This window comes from Hippoglossus hippoglossus, chromosome 5 (assembly GCF_009819705.1).
Source record: "Hippoglossus hippoglossus isolate fHipHip1 chromosome 5, fHipHip1.pri, whole genome shotgun sequence".
NCBI lineage: Eukaryota > Metazoa > Chordata > Actinopteri > Pleuronectiformes > Pleuronectidae > Hippoglossus > Hippoglossus hippoglossus.
In genome coordinates, this window is record NC_047155.1 from 29,293,476 (window position 1) to 29,311,898 (window position 18,423).

The following is an 18,423-nucleotide window of genomic DNA, read 5'->3' on the forward strand; positions in this document are numbered from 1 at the left end:
ACTGAAAACTAAGCTGACGTGATCCAGATATGCCTGAGTCTAATTAGCCCTGATACAAAAGTCTGCCAACTCAAACAGACCCAGACAGAGAGAGAGAACACCAACAATAACAGTAGCATGATAAAGCACCAATAAGATGAATCTAATTTAGACCGAGCCCTGAAGTCAATCCCCGCCTGCCAGGGTCCACCTGCTAGTGTATCACACGTCCGACATACAGAGACAAATTATCATTCACACTGAATTCACACCCACGGCAACTTTAGGGTCCCCGATTATCTTGCATCTCTCCCCGAGAAAAGCCACACAGACACAGGGAGAACATTCCAGACTGAAAGGAACCAGTAATCCAGAACTAGGTGGCAGTGTTTATCACTACACCACGGTCCTGCCCTTCACATACTGTGCCAGGAACAAAAAGTCAGACCTGGAATGATCAAATCCTCAAATGACTGGCTTCACTTTTACACATGGAATAAATCCCTTTTTACGCAGTTATGGAGGTGAGTGACCTGAACTTAGGCAGGCTTTGCCATCTACTTCCTCCCAGAGTGTAAAGCTGGAAATCAGTGAGTTGAGCAAAATAATAAGGAGCTGCAGAGCAAGATAGGGTGAGGGCTGGAGAGGATGTTGGCTGGCTGGCAGGAAAGAAGCAGGGGTGTCTAGGAAAAGGAGTATTATTCTGGCTCCTGTTGCAAAGACCTCTGGGAAAATAGGGCCTGCCTGATAGTGCTTTGAGAGCCATAAATCACCACCACAGCACTCCTCCTCCTTGCCGTGACCTAGAGGTGACCCTTGAGTCGCACACATTCTCAAACAGGAAGCACACACACATGTGGAAGTGTGCACATACAAACGGACACACACACACACACACACACACACACACACACACACACACACACACACACACACACACTGTAGGAGCCTTGGTGTCACTTGTGTAGCCTCAGTCAGCAGCAGCCACAGGACTGTGCTCCCTCTCATACAATCCAAGACACAGATCCGTTGTCATTCACAAATATCGACACTTATTCATTGAACCCACAGTATATTGCAATAGATATGCTGCAGTATTTCCCTACTTTGACCTCTTTTGAACAGTTTTTTATGCTAAGGATATTGGCTTAGACATCCCAAATCAGGTCCATTTTTTGTCAATTCTTAACTGCAGCATTTTCCTGGAGAACCTTGCACTGCCCTGGAAAATGTTATGTCAACTAAACTTCTGATCAGTCTTCTGTTGTCACATGTGTGGCTCTCACAGCCTCTGAACTATGGGATGTTCTGGGGTCAGCTGAAAATGACCAACAGTGGAAACTGAAAATGGATGAGTCAAAGATAATGAAATTAATGCATTTTTAGCAATTGAATGCATACACATACAATACTAATACATTGATACTGCAACTTTGGTAAAACTAATGAGACATTTACTCTGATAGACCAATACAGCAGTTATAGGTTGAATTTCTGATGATGGTGAAAGACAGCAATCAAAAGATGCTGATATGATTTTTTTCATGTAGCTGTAATGAAACAAAGCCAGTAAAAACATACAAAACACCACATTTTTCCGTGCAACTACTTGAGGTAGAGTGAAAGTCTGGAAGTCAAATGTTTGTGCTTTAGTTTGGGTGTGTGAGAGTGTATGGAACGGTTCAAGTGTTGACGGGAGACCAGTGAAACCTCAGGCAAACCTCTGAGAGCTTAAAGGTGGAGTCAGAACAGAGAGGAAAGAGGGAAGTGGAGTTATGAGTGGAGGAAGTGAAATGAGGTCAGAGAGCTGCATTAAGATTATTGAAACTATACCATAAGTCAACTGTGTGTCATGTCTACACATGTAAAGTGGGTGTGTCGATATTGCCATTTTAGTAAGGGTTTGGGTTTGAGTTAGTGGAGAAATGATTTGTTGTGACATGAAAAGCAAAGGCAAAAGACGCATCGTGAGAAAAGATGAAATATATTAACAAAGATGAAGTGGAATTCAAATGACATTTAGTGATGATAAACCTGATACATGAAGTGTACTAATTAATACATAAGATATCTATCAGTACAAAATACATTATGTCTCTTTTCAAGTACTTTGTAGTTAGACTTAATGTTCCTTAACAAGTGATCTTCCTTTATACTGCCTGTTTATAGTTCCCCAGCTCTCATTGCCGCTGTTCATTTACAAAGAGGCTACTTTGTTTCTTTTCTTTGGTTGTTAAGTAGGTCTTAAATTTACTCCCACGTGTCAATAAAAAGGCTATAAATAGTCTCATGAATGGAAAGGTGGCGACAAAGTAAGTGATATACTGTGCAACTAAGGGGGGGGCCAGAGGGGGATTTAGATGTCAGAGCACAAGAAAGACAATAGGAGATGGAAAATGAGAAGAAACAGAACATGAAGGACAGAGGAAGAGAGATGGAGAGACATTAAAAAGAACAGGGAAAACAGAGAGAGAAGAAAGGAGCAAGGACAGAAGTGAGGGAGAGAAGTCCATTTCAGCTCTCAGTTCTCGGGTCAGCAAATTACCTGACAAATTAATTAAGATAATGATCCATGTGGAAAACTCTGGCAAAGTCAGCAACGACCTGTGTGTGTGTGTGTGTGTGTGTGTGTGTGTGTGTGTGTGTGTGTGTGTGTGTGTGTGTCCAGCCTTCCTGCCATTTGTTGGACTTTTATGAGGTAGGCAGAGAATGCATTGATTTCATAAAGGGCATAAAGAGGTCCAGTAGCTGTTTGAACAGCCGAGTGTGAGATCAATGCAGAGGGAGATGAAAACGGTGACATTTACTCTGGTTTGTGCCCCTGGGCAGGAAGGACCTCGCCACAAAGTCACACGTTCTGCTTACTCTCTCTCTCTGCCGGCACATTTTCTCTTGTGGAAGAAACGGGTCGCTTCTCATCTGCTGGCTGACACTAGCAATCTGACAGAGGTGACAGGACAAAGATCTGCATTACCTGGATACCTGGAAAAATGTAATTTTGAACTGTGCGTGACATCATCTTCTGGCTTCTTTGTGACGTCTTCATGATGTCAATGATCATATGATAGCGTATCTAGCACTTGTTGCCCTTGACTTTGACTGTTCAGCTTCAAAAGTCAATATTTAAAATGTAAAATGTAAAAGCTTAAAAATAGAAATATGTAGAAAGTAATATAGAAGCATTTAATCGCTGAGTTTTGCATCCATCCATCCATCCATCCATCCATCCATTATCCATACACCTGATTCCTTGAGGGTCGCAGTAACTACATTGCATGTATTTAGTGGCATGTAAATAAATAGATAGTTATGGTATAAGGGGATTCACCTTCAACTATCATTAAGCTGAAGTTCCAGTTTAAAGGAGAAGCATTAAAATGAAATGATGAAGTGATGACACTGTTCTTTCAGCTACAGTATATATACATAAATAATGTTAGGAAAACATTTTTAAATGAATTATGCTGGGGCTGAGTCATTGTGACAGCTCCCTGTTGTTGCTCTGTGATTAGTGGCTGGATACAAATCTGTAAATATTATGGCATTACACCACATGTTCCACAGTCTAAGAGGAAAACTAGAGACAGATGCTGAGATGTTGATTGACACCAGATCCTTTCCTTCCAGTAGCAGAGTGACAGTAAAACATTCTAACTCCAGGAAAGAAAGGCTGCATAAAAGGAACATGAAACAGTGCAGTAATAATGGGAAGGAATATGAGAAAAATTGAAAGAAAAGAGCCACAAGTGTTACTGATTGTCCAGATCAACAGTTTATCATCATGTATGATTTAATGAGCCTGTAGCATTGCCTTTTGATGCACTGTAAAACACATGCACGTTCTCAAACTCGGTCAACACTAAATACATGTCATAATCAAGTTCAGTATTGTGCTTTTGTGCAGCTCTTGAACAGGCTTCTAATAAAACAGACAGTTCTATTTTTCTCTCAGAAACTTTCATTTTATAAAAGTCAACGAAAGAAGTATGTTATTGGCATATGACTTAAAACGATATTATAACAGACTTTTTATCCAGGGGGTGGCAGTGGGTCAGGCGGCAGGTCATTGGAAGTTCAGTGATTTGATCCTAGGCTCCTTCAGTCCACATGAGAACGTTTCCTTGGCCAAGACAGTGAATCCCAAACTGCCCCTGATGGCTGTGCCAACAGTGTGTGAATAGGGTTTATGAGGAGGGAAGTGCTATGTATATTTATGTGTGCTTGGGTGGGTGAATGTGCTTTGTAGTGCACTGGGCTTCAGTGAGCATTGATACCAGAACAAACTGTATAAATGCCGTCCATTTACCATTTACTTATTTACCTGTGAAACCATGAAATGGGATTATTATTCTGTGATGAAAGGTTGTGGAAAGAGGACCCTTATTTTTAACAATGGTGTCACAAATGCTGACAATTATCTCACTATGGTCCCCTTTGATTATAGTTATTTTGCATTCCAGTAAATTAGCAAAGCGCTACCTGAAAAATACACCTTTAAAATCTGCAGTTAATGGTTTACATTGGAAGCATTGAAGGTGAGTGAATACAGAAATCTGCCATGTTCTGTCACTGTTAAGAAGATATACACTGAATGAATGATTGAATTAGCAATGTCATTCACAACAATGACAAGGCCTCAGGGTCTTAACCACAAATGAACAAATACCACAGAGCTCTACATACCTTTCAAGGCACACATACACTATTTCAATATCAGACCTTCACATAGTATGTATAAGTACAAACTAAAAATCTATCTGGCCTTTCCAGTGCTTTTCACATAGTTACCAAACATAAACACATATAAATTAAAACAGCATTATCGTTTTTAATCATGACATTTTGTCTACGCAGGATTTCCGTTTTGTGTCAACATCTTGTCCTGCTCTTATTGTTTGAGCCGCTGCACTTATTGCAGTTTGGTTTCCTGTATAGTTACATTGTTGCCTGTGTCACCTACGCACAATGAATGCTATGGAGGCCATTGGAATGGAAGAATAATAATGAATACTCCAACCTGTATCTGCAGGATTCTATGCACTGCACAGCTGCAAAATGATTGCTGACTGAAACTTCTGTACAGCTGTTCTTACACCCGGAACTACTCTGCCCCAATGTAAAAATATGTGATGTATATGTAAATGTTAATTTTACATGTGAAAATGTAAATGAAAAATATGATGTCAGCTATGGCCAACACTTGGTATCTGTGTGAAATTGTTGTGATTGTTCTGGTACAAGCTGATCTCAGAAAGATGGAGAGCTCCATAGATGTTCTAAAATGACGGGATTGATTGAGAGGTTTTCTCCTCTCATAATAGATTATCCAACAATGTAGTACTTTGAGTCTCTTCCTTTACAAATGGGCCCCACTGGGACAGTGCCATGGGTAACGCCACTAATTGTAGTAATTACCAGAGCGGCTCTGATTGCACCCGGTTGAACCATTTCTTGGTAATGGTGCTCAAACTGTCAACTTGCAGCTGTCTCCAGGGCTCCCTATTCTTCAAGGTAAATCTGCACTAGAGGAATAAAATAACTACTTGTGCATTACTCTGACTATACAGTCCACCTGTACTGTTACTGTGCAGTCTATTTGTGCTGTGTGTTGTTTGTTTTTTGTTCTGATGCCCTTATTTTATTTCCACCTGCCTCTATATGTTTGTTTCAGTACCTGCGTCTGTTTCACTCAGTGATTTCCAATACATTCTCCACAAGTACCCTTGACAAGTTTGCACCTCAGGGAACAGACATAACCTAGATGTGTTCAGCTATGGGTTTTATGTGTAGGTGGAGAGAGCAGCAACAGCAACAGTGGTGTGAGAGCAGCGGAGCCAGAGCCTTGTCCTTTACTCCAAGAATATGTATTGTGGATCTTTGTGTGAACTCTTGGGTGGATTTAACCGTATATGATTGTTGAGAGTTGGTGCTTGCAGATCTAAACAGAAGTCCTTGATCTTTGATTATCAAGGATTTCTACTTGTCAAATGCACAGCTACAGAGTAGGTAGTGAATTGTGAAGTGACCTAAGGTCTGAAAACGAAAAAGGCAACCGGAGTTCTGGCAAGAGAGAATCCATCTTCACATGTGGATGAACTGCAGTGGTTTAAACTGTGTTCTATCAGGAATAAAACCAATGGGGCTCCTATACAGGTTTGGGTAGATGCTGCTATAGAATCAGTTATTTCACAACTCAAGAGTATACCTTCATTAAAAGAACAGCAAAGAACAGAAAGGGATTTATAAAGGGAAAACATGTTTTCATTATTTTTCCAATCACCTGCTGAGTATGTCTTTAAAGGCCTGTCCTTGTACAATAATTCTTCCTAGAATGCTCTGTGTAACAAAGCACCTGGTGCAGCAGGTTAAAGTCCATTGAAACTCTCTGTAGACCTTGTGTGATAAAACTGTAGTTAGGTACAGATCAGAGCAAGTGTATCAAACCATTTCTAAAGCTGAGTGTTCCCAGAAGCACAGTGGACTCAGTAATTGTAAAGTTTGGAACCACCTGGACTCTCAACGATTCAGAAATGTTTGTATGCCCCAGATAAAAAAAACGTCCCATAATCTAGTAGGTAGGTTGTCATGAAATGTGAAAGGTCCCATTGGTTTTTAATTGTAATGAGCAAATTATTCTGAGAGCAACTCATGGTAGATCTTAGAATAAAAGTCTAGTCTGTTTCATTGTGTCATTTTGAATTGTAGATTTTTAGCAGGACTTAAGACTTGTGTTCATGCCCCTGAGGTCAGGGAGGACGCCCCATTTACATCAAATATGGTACTTCCTAACATTCATTCTCCTAACACCGTATCAGATTGCAAGGGTTGTAGTTTCTGATGACTTGAGTCGTCACTGCTGGTAAGTGAACTCCCTGATGTGTTACTGTAGAATGCTTCTTCCTGGCTCATGGAACAAAACAGCACAAGTGCGGTTTGTTTTGGCCTAATGGTGTAGGATTTGTGTCTTTTCCTTTGCTCTTCCACGGTGTGTTTATCTACTAATCTGATGGACAGTATCTTTCTTTTGAAACAATCTGCATTCAGCAGGAGGGTTAACGGTTCACGTGAGGGGTGGAACGAGTTTTCAACAATGACGGTTGCGTGGTGAGTGCAATGTGTGAGAGGCCCGTGATGGATGGGATAGAGCCTGTGATTATCCCCTCAGCTGTCCTCACTATCACTATTGCCGGGTCTTGCGACATTTCCAAACCAGACAATGATACAGCCCTGAGGATTTGTGCCTGTCATATAAATGTAATGTAGCAAAAAGTCCCATATTTCTCACAGATATGTAGTGGAGTAAAAGTGTAAGGTAGCATATAAAAACAAAGTGCAATTGCACCACAGTAGATGTAGTTAGATACTTCCCACCACTGAAAAAAGGAAAATCTGAGGCTTAAATAGCTCAGTCAAGCTGCGAAACTCTAACACTCGACATGCGAAACAGACATGTCTTTCAAATTCCATGCCCCCATTCTAATCACTTGGTTCCTGAACATGTAGCTCACGAGGCATAAGGGTTTGGAGATCATTCATGATCATTCTTCAATGTTGTTTGTGTAGAGCCCAAATCATAGCACAGCGTATTGCAAGACACTTGACAGAGTAAAGTCAATACCTTACAATAATAATTGTAATTGCAATGTTCCCCTTTAATTTGTTTGACTGGATTATTAACCTTCTGCAGATGAAAGCAGTTATGCTGCAATCTTACTCTTAAGCCATGTTCACACCAAACACAAAGCGAATTACTCACTTCCGTGAGAAACGTGGGATCAGGAATATTTGCCTGTTCTCCTGTGAAAAGGAGGAGAACCACTAGCTGAAGTGACCACACTTGCTTTGTTGTATGTGTTGTGTTAATACCAGAGAAGCTAGCACTGTTGTGTGTGAGTCAACTGGACTATCTGGAGGTGAACATTGCCAACGTCACTTCCAGGAGCTCTGTCTGGATGATTGCCATTTCCATTAAAACCTGTGGCTGATCAGCAGCTGATTTAATGATTTGATAGCACAGGTCAAATCTCAAAGCTGACTGGTTTCCAGGAAATGTTTTGTTCAAATTCAGATATTTCAACTCGAGCAAGTTTAGCGATTGACGCAAATGTCCAGCAGAACTTTTACAGTCCACAGGCACCAACACATAAGCAGTCTGTGTGGGGCCTCTCTTGATCCATGGCTCCCACACATCTTTTGAACAACTGTACACGAGTCTGTACTGGTTATTCTGGTATAGTCACTTGTGAATTGTTCATATAGCACATTGTTGTGGACCAAGCAGTAAAAAGAAAAACTGGCACACTTTTACTTTCAAATGATGCAATAAACACAGTTCTAAAACAACAACAAACGGTTGTTCTGTTTTTTTAATGCAACATAAGTAACTGCAAAGAAAACAGCAGCTGGGATTATGATGTGAAAGTGTGAAACCTTAAAACTGTATTTTGAATTTGCTTAGTGAGCGTGGTGAGACAGGATGCATATTATCACATATATATTTTAATTGTGTGATGGGTACGTCCATCATACACATCCAAACAAGTCCTCACCCTCTCTCCGCAGCATACTGTAGCTTAGAATGACTGTGATATGTTGGATAATTTTCTTCATATTTTGTTTTTTATCATTACTAGTGCAGTGCCAGTTATAAACCTGCCTGTGTGGAATGGGTTGTTTATTTGTCCTGTGTTAAGGCTCTGGAGCTACTTCAGAATCAGGCCTACAACATACTGCCACTCTTTATTGATTGTGTGCTGGATGTTGTGTGTAGAGCTGAGAAAGCGAGTGAGAAAACTGTGCGTTTATCATACCCAGTTGATCTACAATGAAGATTTTATAGTCAATGTTTTTCATAAAATGAAACAGATGTTGCTTCATCATTGCTCACGTGTGTGGCTTATATACAAGTTTGAATTAATAACTTAACTGTTATTTTTTCACCCATAGCATGTCAGCTATTTTTTAGATCTATTAAGCATTTGGCAAAATCTTTAGATCCAAGTTCACAACCTTTCAAAGTTAAAGCTCTGTTAATCAGTTTGATATGCATTGCACCAAAAAAACTAACGTTGTGCTGTTACTTTGAAGGCAAATTGCAAAGCAGGAAGTGAGTTTATACTGAGGGCTGCACCCACTGTGCCATGCAACAGAGACCAGTAGAACAAAACCTCAACTGCAGCGTGCTGCTATTGACTATAATGCAACCATGTCAAAGAGAACAATGGAACTATATGCTCTGTTTCATCCCCATGATCTTAACAATGGATTTATTTTCCTCCTCATTTTACTTGGTCAACATTAAACACTTTGTAAATGAACAGTGAGTCATCAGGCATTAACATTCTGGTCTTTCTTTTGAGGGTCATTGCGGGCTCAGATTTTAAGTTACCATGAAGGATCTTGAGGTTGTAATGAATCCATGCCACCAAATATATTATGTTTTCTTACTGGGAAAGGGCATAAACTTTTATCAAGCACAACTTCATGAGCTCAGCCTTGCCTCGCGTTCTCTGTGACACGTGAAGGACCCGATACAAGGTCCTGCTAAAACTAAGGACCTTGTATTTCCTTCTCAGGATTTACTAGGTAATGTTGATAAATCTGCCAAATGACATTGTAGATGTGATGCTGATTAATTTATGATACCAATTATGTTATATTATGAAATGCAAATATGCTCCCGGCTAGATTCCTGGCTGCCATCAAACTGCTTAAACTATGTTTGCTGTGCTCGTCTTTTTCAGATATTTTCCCTCACTTCGCTGTCTTTCTTTTTTTGGTACCCTGATAATTTATGATCTAATGGTAGGAATGATGTCACTATTAAGTCAGAAAATAATGATTTACAAATCATATAGTGTAAAAGATGAATGGATGATATGATTATGAAATTATAGAATTACAATATAAAAACATAACCTCTAATGTTTGTATTTATTCATTCAAATTTCAGTCTCAACTGATTTATTTATTTAGTTTTGATTTAGCTGTGGCAATGAATACTTCCCCCCAAAATTAAATTAAATAAATAAATACAAACTTTTCATTCCAGGTGTTTGGTGGAGCCTCCCCCAATGCAGCCCCACATAAGGGGCTGTTAACTAACAGCACACACTGTGGGTGTGTTAGCACATAAGGATTTTTTTAGAAAAGTGTCAAGGCACCTTTACCTTTATCAGTCTGATTTGATTTTGTGTGTGTGTGTGTGTGTGTGTGTGTGTGTGACTAGAGGGCATCTTGCTTCAGATGGATGAAAGTGTCACATATGCAAGATGTTTTCGACACATGGATCTAACAGCTGGGTTTTTCACTCCATGATTGCATTTTTGTAGAATGTTCAGTGAGGTTTTGAAAGACTTTCATCCGCCTAAAGGTGTTTGTGCACCGCAGTCACGAGGTGTGGATAAACTACATCAGCAGTATGTGGAGAAACTAATGCGCCTTGTTCTTTCCTCACATTCATGTGTTGATTCTGTGTCTCTTTCCACAGATATTCTGACTCACACTTTGATGCCCTCTAATGATCTCTTTGTTTCCTTCTGTCTCCTTCTGTTCTCTTGTTTCCTATGTGTCTCTGATCTCTCCGGACACCTCCCACCCAGGTAAGGAACTCAGTGTTGTTTGTATATTTACACTGTCTTAATCACTACTTCTGTCCTGTGGGAGAAGAATCCAGTCAAGTTAGAAAAACTAAGTTCTGTCTCCTAGCCTTTCTCTGTGTTTGCCTGTGTGTTTGTTTAGTGCAATACTGTATGACCTCTATTAAACTTTACACTGAACAATGGAACAAATCATAATTGCAGTAATATCCATGGCGAGATCGGACAGAATGTCAATTAATGTGACGTTATCGAGAGTGCATTTGGGTATTATATATTTTTTTAAATTAGTGTCTGTGAAGTAGTAGCATTGTTATAGTGTTTGACGATGGTGCCTCTGTTAGGTGTGGTAAGCAAGTTTAATGGTGGATTATTTACTCAAATCCATTTTGGAGTAAGCCACGTGGCACCAGTGTGTACATGTAGATTAGTGGAAACAACAGACCTGAGTAAAGATTCGGAAGTGTGAAGACATCCAGAGTTTGGGAAGATTCCTTTTAGATTCTTGTTCGATGGCTGGCGGCTGGGGCCCTTCCAAGGCTTGGATAGGCATGATGATCAACTGCAGTGTTAGACAGCATCTTACTTTTTGATGAAAAGTTCAAGCCTGTGGACAGAATGTCAGAGAAGTAACATACAATCACCCTACTCAAACGTATGTTGCATGCACAGCTATCCTTAAGATAAACCAAAAGCTGAGGCAGTTACGTTGACCTTAGTTTTTGGATTTGAAACCACTGTAGGTGCAGTGGTCTATTTCGTATATCCACAGCAAAAAATGTGGGTGTTGTCGAAGATGAGTGATGCAAGATATTAATGGATGAATGGTTGCTACCTCCTAAAGACCCAGTGGTTTCAACTCATTTTACTAGTGTAAAAACCAACACCTAAAGGACCTGAGACCGATTTTAACTCCAATATTCCATCACAATAAGCACCGGGTCTGCTTTTATTTTCCTTAAAGGTGGTGCTGCATGGTAATACAATGCAGACTTCAAATCAATCAGCACTTTCAGCTCCATTACCATGCCACAATAATTTAACATTGACAAGAATAAAAGGTGGCATGATGTTGGACTGTGATGGATCACCTCGCAGAAACAGGTCTCTAGGCCTTAAAAACAAACAGAAAGCAAGTGAATGTTTAGTGTGAGTTAGTATGCAAGGAAAAAAATGAAACTTCCAAAACTGCTTATCAAGATTAAAAAAGAAACTGATATATTTTAGAATCAAAAACAGGTTATACGCTGTAAAATTGCAGAAATCTTGTCTCAAATTCTAGTTCATACCTTACAAGTAAATTGTCGGTCATGTAAAATCTAAAGCTGATGATTTGTGTGTTCACACTGTACGGTCAAATCATCAAGCCACAACCTGAGTGCTCACACCACGTGGAAAATAGCAGAGATGCAGAAAGCTCCTCCGAGGCAGATGGAACTTTGTTAAGGAAGAAGAGTTCAGAACTCAAACAAGACAGTGATGGGCAGCCTTGGTTCACTGTGCCTTCCTATGTGGGGAAATTAGCAAGAGGTGCAACCATTGTATGAGGACTTGCAGTTGGTTTGAATATGTGTCTATTTTGTGGAGAGTTGGAGGTAAACTAGCTTCATGCTAGCCACACAGCAAATACTGCACGGTAGGAACATTTTTCTTACTTTCAATTAAATTGTATTTCTATAGCGCCAAATCATTACATACATTTTCTCAAGGCACTTTACATGTTAAGGTCGAGAGAGACCACTGTGGTGTATTCGTTCCAGCCTTTAACCGAACAGTCACAGTGAGAGAAGAGGCACTGGCGTTAGGAATTGAGTCATGGCTCTGCTTCTCTGTTAACGTCTGAGACCATCTTCCCCTGTACCCTGTAGCAAAATAAGCAAGACAAACCTGAAACTCAGTCCGACCCTAATATTAGTTGTGCATCTCATATATAGCAAGGCTCAAATCACACAGTGTATGCCCAAATTGAAATGTTTCTGAAGCAAGTCTGTTACATCACTTGTCCGTGTTCAGACCTGGTATTAACATCCATCCTGAGTGATGGTCACAAGTGGCCAGCTTTAGGTAGATCAGTTCGAACCTGGCATTGGAATGCCTCCTGGTTGTGTCTTAGTGTTCGCCACGCTCTATACTTTGTATGGCTCTGTATCACTTGTGATCAGATCAGTCAAGATGAATCTTAATACCAAGTCTAAATACGGTCTTTGAGACCAATGTGGCAATTTCTCTCAACCAAACCAAACTAAGTACATTGATTAAATGTGCAGCAATGGGAAAATATAGATACAATTTTATTAAATGGTCTGTATTTATATAGCACTTTTCTAGTCTCGATGACCACTCAAAGCGCTTTATAGTACAGTTTATTGCCATTCACACAAACACACATTCATACAGTGCATCAATGGGCAGCCCTTTTTCTATGATGGTTTCTTTGGGGTTCAGTATCTCTCCCAAGGAAACGTCAGCATGCAGATGGGAAAGACTGAGATCAAACTGCTGACCTTCTGGTTAGAGGACGACCGCTCTAATCCCTCAGCCACAGCCGCCCCCATTATACTCTCTCTAACCAGTAGATGTGTTCAAGTTGAAATCATATTGCTTGTTTTTTTTGTTTATCGCAGGAAGCTTAGTAAATATGTGTGCATTGATCTATCAAGGAATACGATTAGACAGATTATATCTGTTCCTCACAGCTGCTTTATATTAGAATAAAAAGCTTCTCATTCCGCTTATTTAATTCCTGCAGCCAATCAAAGGCAGCAGGACAGATACGTTGATCTGAAATCTGCAATTGAAGTTCCAAACCAGGTACACAGCTGTTCAGTGTTCACTTTGATCACCTAAACCTGCTGCCGATGACACAAGGCTGCTGCAAAGTAACCACACGCATCCCAACTAAAGCAGGAGACTTCAGATTACAGAATATATCACTACAGCGAGTCACTGCCACCTTTACTCTTTTTAGAAAAACAAATGCCATTTTGTGTTTTATTTTTTTAATTCTTTGTCAAATTTAAAGATGACAATTAAGACATGCAGATATGCACTTGTGACGGGTCTTGTAAATACACATAGAGAAAAAATGGTTCTTAAGAAGTAGTCTCCAACGAAGTCAGTCAAATCACTTGGGTCACAGTGACAGGCTTGTCACTTAAATTTGTTTCAGCATCCCTGCTACTGAGGAGAAGTGCCAAATGGTAGGGCTGGAAGAGTGGCAAGAGTAGGACACCAAGGAAAAAGGAGTGGTAGGGAGAAGCCCAAAGGATTGCTTGTTTCAAAGTCGAGTGAGGAGAGCATGCAGGCAACCATTGTTGCATTTATGATAGTAAAGTCAAGGTAGCAGGAAAAAGATCAGCTCATCTGAGGAACAAATTAAACTCAGAAAGCAATGAAGGACAGTGAGGACAATGGCATTCATGTAAAAGTACAGCTTTGAGGAAAGCATTAAGTCTTGAATGAGCCAGGGCAGATCTTTAGTTTCCATATACTATTAAGTTTAGCAACCATTTTCCTTATGGTTTACCAACTGTTAACCTGCAACATAGGTTGTACGTATGGAGAGAAGTGTCATATACAAGTAATTAATAGGCTCATCGAGACTATATGGAAAAGCTAATTTCATATTTAGATAGGAAAAGGGAGTCGGGTTTATAGCTATATATGCCCTCCATTGTGACAACAGACCATCTAATGGATACTGAAGTGCCACATTTGAAACAGGTGTTTTTGCTAGATGAGCAAGGTCAGCATGAGCCCATGGTTCTAAAATGTGCCTCACAAGCTTTATTTAATGATCCATTTATGTTAAGGTTTTTCTGAAGGCTTGTTATGGCAGCATGGAGGAAGCAGCCTATTCCTAGATCATGTAGAAGGGTAGGAGGGATCTATCATTGTGGGCTTTTCTGCTTCCTCATGGTAGAAGGTAAAATGTCCATCATTTTAGCGGCACAGAGGTTGCTTCCTAGAAATAGAAATAAACTTATCAATACCTCAGCGCAAACAGATGGAATACCATGTTTTCCTGGATGTTTGGAGCACACAAGCATGATAGCATCAGAATCAGTCAAGGGGAAAGAGGAGAGTGCATGTGGTAGAGATTAATGCATTGGGTTCAATTTCACATAGCCTAGTGTGGAAAGCAGTGGGGTGCTGTGTTGTACATACCTAAAGGGCTTGTCAGGGTCTAGCTCAGAACATCCAGATATATTTCACAACTGCAGGGTTTACTACTATATTAGTTAGCTCTTTTTACCATGGCAATGGAGGTTATTATTAGGGCATCTAAGTTATAAAGAAGGGGTAATTCAGGGCAGCACTTAACACCCATTAAGGTCGTGATAGTACCTTGTACCAAAGTAAGTTGGGCTAGGATTATGGTTAAGCCAGAGAAATCATGTAGTATTTAAATCATAAATGGTGTTCTTTCCAGGAAGAGCGTTTCTATCGAGGAGAAAGCCATTCCAGCAGTGTGAGTGGAGCCAGTTTAAAGTTTTAGTAGGTGATATAAAAGAGCTCTCTGTCATAAAGAACAGATCCAGGGCCTGAGGCAGCCCATGATGGTTGGTATTAACAGTACAGAGATGTCATGGCCTCTAGTTGAAGTCAGACTGTAGTGTCAGCACGTTGGTCTGCTGCCATGATGGTTGTAGTACCTGACAGGGTAGGGTTTCGGTGTTTAGCTCTTACATTATAAACTGGTCCCACGTTCCCTCAGCAGTGTTGGTATTTTGGAGCTCCCTATGATAAGTTAATGTAGGACTGCAAAATTAAGGCTAGAAATTATACTGCCAAAGTGTAGGTATGTGGCAGTACAGAGTACAGTGCTAACAGTCTCACCACCAAGAAGGAACCTGAGGAAGGCAGCATCGATGGGGTGAGGTACATCACAGGCTATACGGGGCTCAGCAACAGCATCTGACAAGAGGAGGTTGTGAGGGGATTCAGAGGAAAGAAGTGGCTGCTAGATGTGCAAGAGCAGTCTCTCAGGTATCACAGGCCTGTGGATGAGGAGGGAAAGTGTCGGAAAAAGAAAAGATAGCCAGAGGGAAGTGTGGGGCAAGGAACAACGTGTGATTTCAAATCGCCAAACTCTTTGTGAATGGACAGCTGACAGCTTTGTGTTTGGGTGTAGTTTGACTTTGGCACATGTATCAAGGTGTAAAACATTACAAAATACAAAAGGCCTGGGGACATCACCATGTGCAGAAATGTCACTGAGCGGAAGCACTTTGATATAAACTGAGTGGATGCTAAAATGAAACAAGTCAGGGTTTTGCGTGTTCATGGAGGTGAACAAGTGAAACGGTAAATAACTCTGAACAGACACAATGCAGGGCAGCCGGAGCCAGGGAGGGACTGGCAAATGGGCCTGTTTCTACTCTGACCCCCCCACCCCACCCTCCCAATTGTGTCGAGTAACTCTGTACAGGAGTCTCACTCTCAGCTGTGGAGGGCACTCTTAATTAAGGGGTAAGGTATGAATACAGTGGCACACTTTTGGAAGCCCTTGCCTTGATTAGACACCATGCTGAGGAAATTTCCTAACTCCCTCAGCATGGTGTCCAATCAGCCTCTTTCAGCTGTGGCAACTTGTGCTGCTTTCCACCTGCCAAAGGATCCGAGTTCTCCAAACGTTGAAGGCTCCTTTGGCAAGTAAATCCAAATCTGTCCCATTGCAATGCATTCTGGCATTTAGAACATAACACAGTTTTCTGAAACGTCCCTACCTGTTTTTAATTATTTTCTTTCTTTTTTTGGTAATGAACCTTCAGTAGACTTTCTTACTTTTTCACAATTGTATAAATAGTTATCTTTTTGTAAGACATTTTTGCTGTTTCATACAATGTCAAATGTTCGTCTAAAGAAGGGACACTTTCTACGCTTCCCTTAGATATACCTGCATGGAACTCAAATTTTTTAATTCGTGGATTTTCCTCCATCACACAAAACAGGTTATTTTAAAGGTGTGCAGCAAGTAAGTCAGCACTGAGCCAGACTCTGTTGGAGGGCTATATAACCCACTCCTACTTAAAGCTAATTGATTAGGAATGGTACTTAATGTGAGTAACCCTTCACACAGATGAGTCTGAGTCAGAATGGACAGGGTGAAAGTATAAGGGGTGGAGTGGAATTTAGCGTAAATTTAGGAAAAGAGCTTGTAGTCCCTCAGGATATAACTACCACTAATCTGAGAGAAAATTTGTGTAGTCATCTGAAGCATAGCAGGATCTGTATTCTGTGGAGCAGACAATATCTAAATATCTATTAAGTGGGCTGTCTGAGTTTTCTTCTATCCCACTTACTATAAAAACACAGCTACACATGCAATACTAATGTCTAGGTGCTGTTTGTCACAGGAATATCTTGAGTGAAGATCAGTGATGTGGAGGAATAATCTGACTGTGACACAATAAGACACAGTGAGTAGCATCGAGGACTGTGTTAGAAAAAATATAATAAACTTTCATTTGGTAAGTTACCTGTATTATTAGTTATTTCTTCATAATGAAAATGACTCAAGTTTCACTGATAGTACCTGGAATGCACAGTAATTACAACATATTACCTATTAATTATATATATTGCATCAGTCTCTATCTATTTTACTACCTCTGTGAAAACTTACAGTGAGTCTCAGAGTCAGGTGACGCAGCATGAAGCAAGGCTAACGTTTTCATCCCAGTGCTGTAGGTCAGTGGTCTCAAGGAGAGGAATGTCAGCAGCATGAGGAGAGGAAAAGACATTTCCTGGTTTCAGTGTGTGCTTGGTGAGTCAAGGGAGTAGAGGCGAGTGAGAGAGCCAGGCGGCAGGAGAGGGGAATGGAGCTGGAAGCTACAACAGGGTGACAGCGTTTGCATGAGGTGTGATTAATGGCCATTCTGATTGGCTGTGACAGGGCCAGGTGACACTGGTAGGGTAGGGTGGGGTGGTGGGGGTTAGGACGCGTTCTCTGAGGACACCTTTTAAACAGCTGGCCAACGGCGTCCTGGGAGTTACTTGTGTGTGTGTCAGTGTGAGTGAGTAATTGTGCTGAGTTGCATCCAGTGCTGTTATGTCTTATTCTCTCTCTCCTGCCATCCCTGGCCTCCTTTCCAGCCCCAACCTCTGCCTCACACTCACTGCCTCTGCTGTAAGCGCCTTTCTTGGTGACGCAACTTCTCAATTGTGCGAGTGTCAAGATAATTATCACCCTATAACTGATGGGCGAAACACTATTCATATTTTCAAATTACATTTGCTGATATCCTGTCCTCTTTATCTCTTTTATGTTAAAATTGCTTTTTCCACCAGCAATATCTTTCAGATCTATTGCATGTCCTTTCCTTTCCACAAATCACTTCCCAAGAGGGGGAATTTAACATTTTAAAATGTTTTGTTCAAGATAAGATAACACGACTTTGTTTGCCACAAAGTAGCCGAACAGAAATTTTCATTTTCCAAAACATTACGTTTAAAACACACACACATGCACAAATGTAGAATATAAATGTAATGTTTAACCCATGCCATGCCCCCTTTGCATTTCTACAGTATTAATTGATGCTCCACCATGCCTTTTAAGTGGATGCGATGACAGTTTCCTGGAAGCTGGTGAAAGGAGAACTCAGGAAGCAGTTTATGTCTTACACAGAAGAGTTTAATGTAGACTCCATTCAACAAGGAGACTAAAAGGTGGAACAAAATCAATGGTAACAGAGGAACATGAGCATTTGTCACCCCCAAGTCTGAAGATGTCTCACACAGCCTCCCAACTTAACTCTTTCCCTCCCCACCTCGCATCACCCAGCAACATGTCCATAAAAGGCTAGAGATACTGTCGCTTTATCATATTTGACAGGACAGA

The 18,423-nt window shown here is 40.7% G+C and overlaps 1 protein-coding gene and 1 long non-coding RNA gene across 3 annotated transcripts in view; one reads left to right on the top strand and one right to left on the bottom strand.

Annotated features, from left to right (window-relative positions):
• The window catches only part of LOC117762247 (receptor-type tyrosine-protein phosphatase gamma-like), a 372,407-nt gene that overhangs the window by 130,420 nt on the left and 223,564 nt on the right, over window positions 1–18,423 (top strand). The gene's annotated exons all lie outside the window — the stretch shown is intronic.
• The window catches only part of LOC117762284, a 29,552-nt gene continuing 21,303 nt past the window's right edge, over window positions 10,175–18,423 (bottom strand). The window contains exon 3 of the long non-coding RNA XR_004613990.1: window positions 10,175–10,203. This is a non-coding gene — a long non-coding RNA (uncharacterized LOC117762284). The remainder of the gene's footprint in view (window positions 10,204–18,423) is intronic.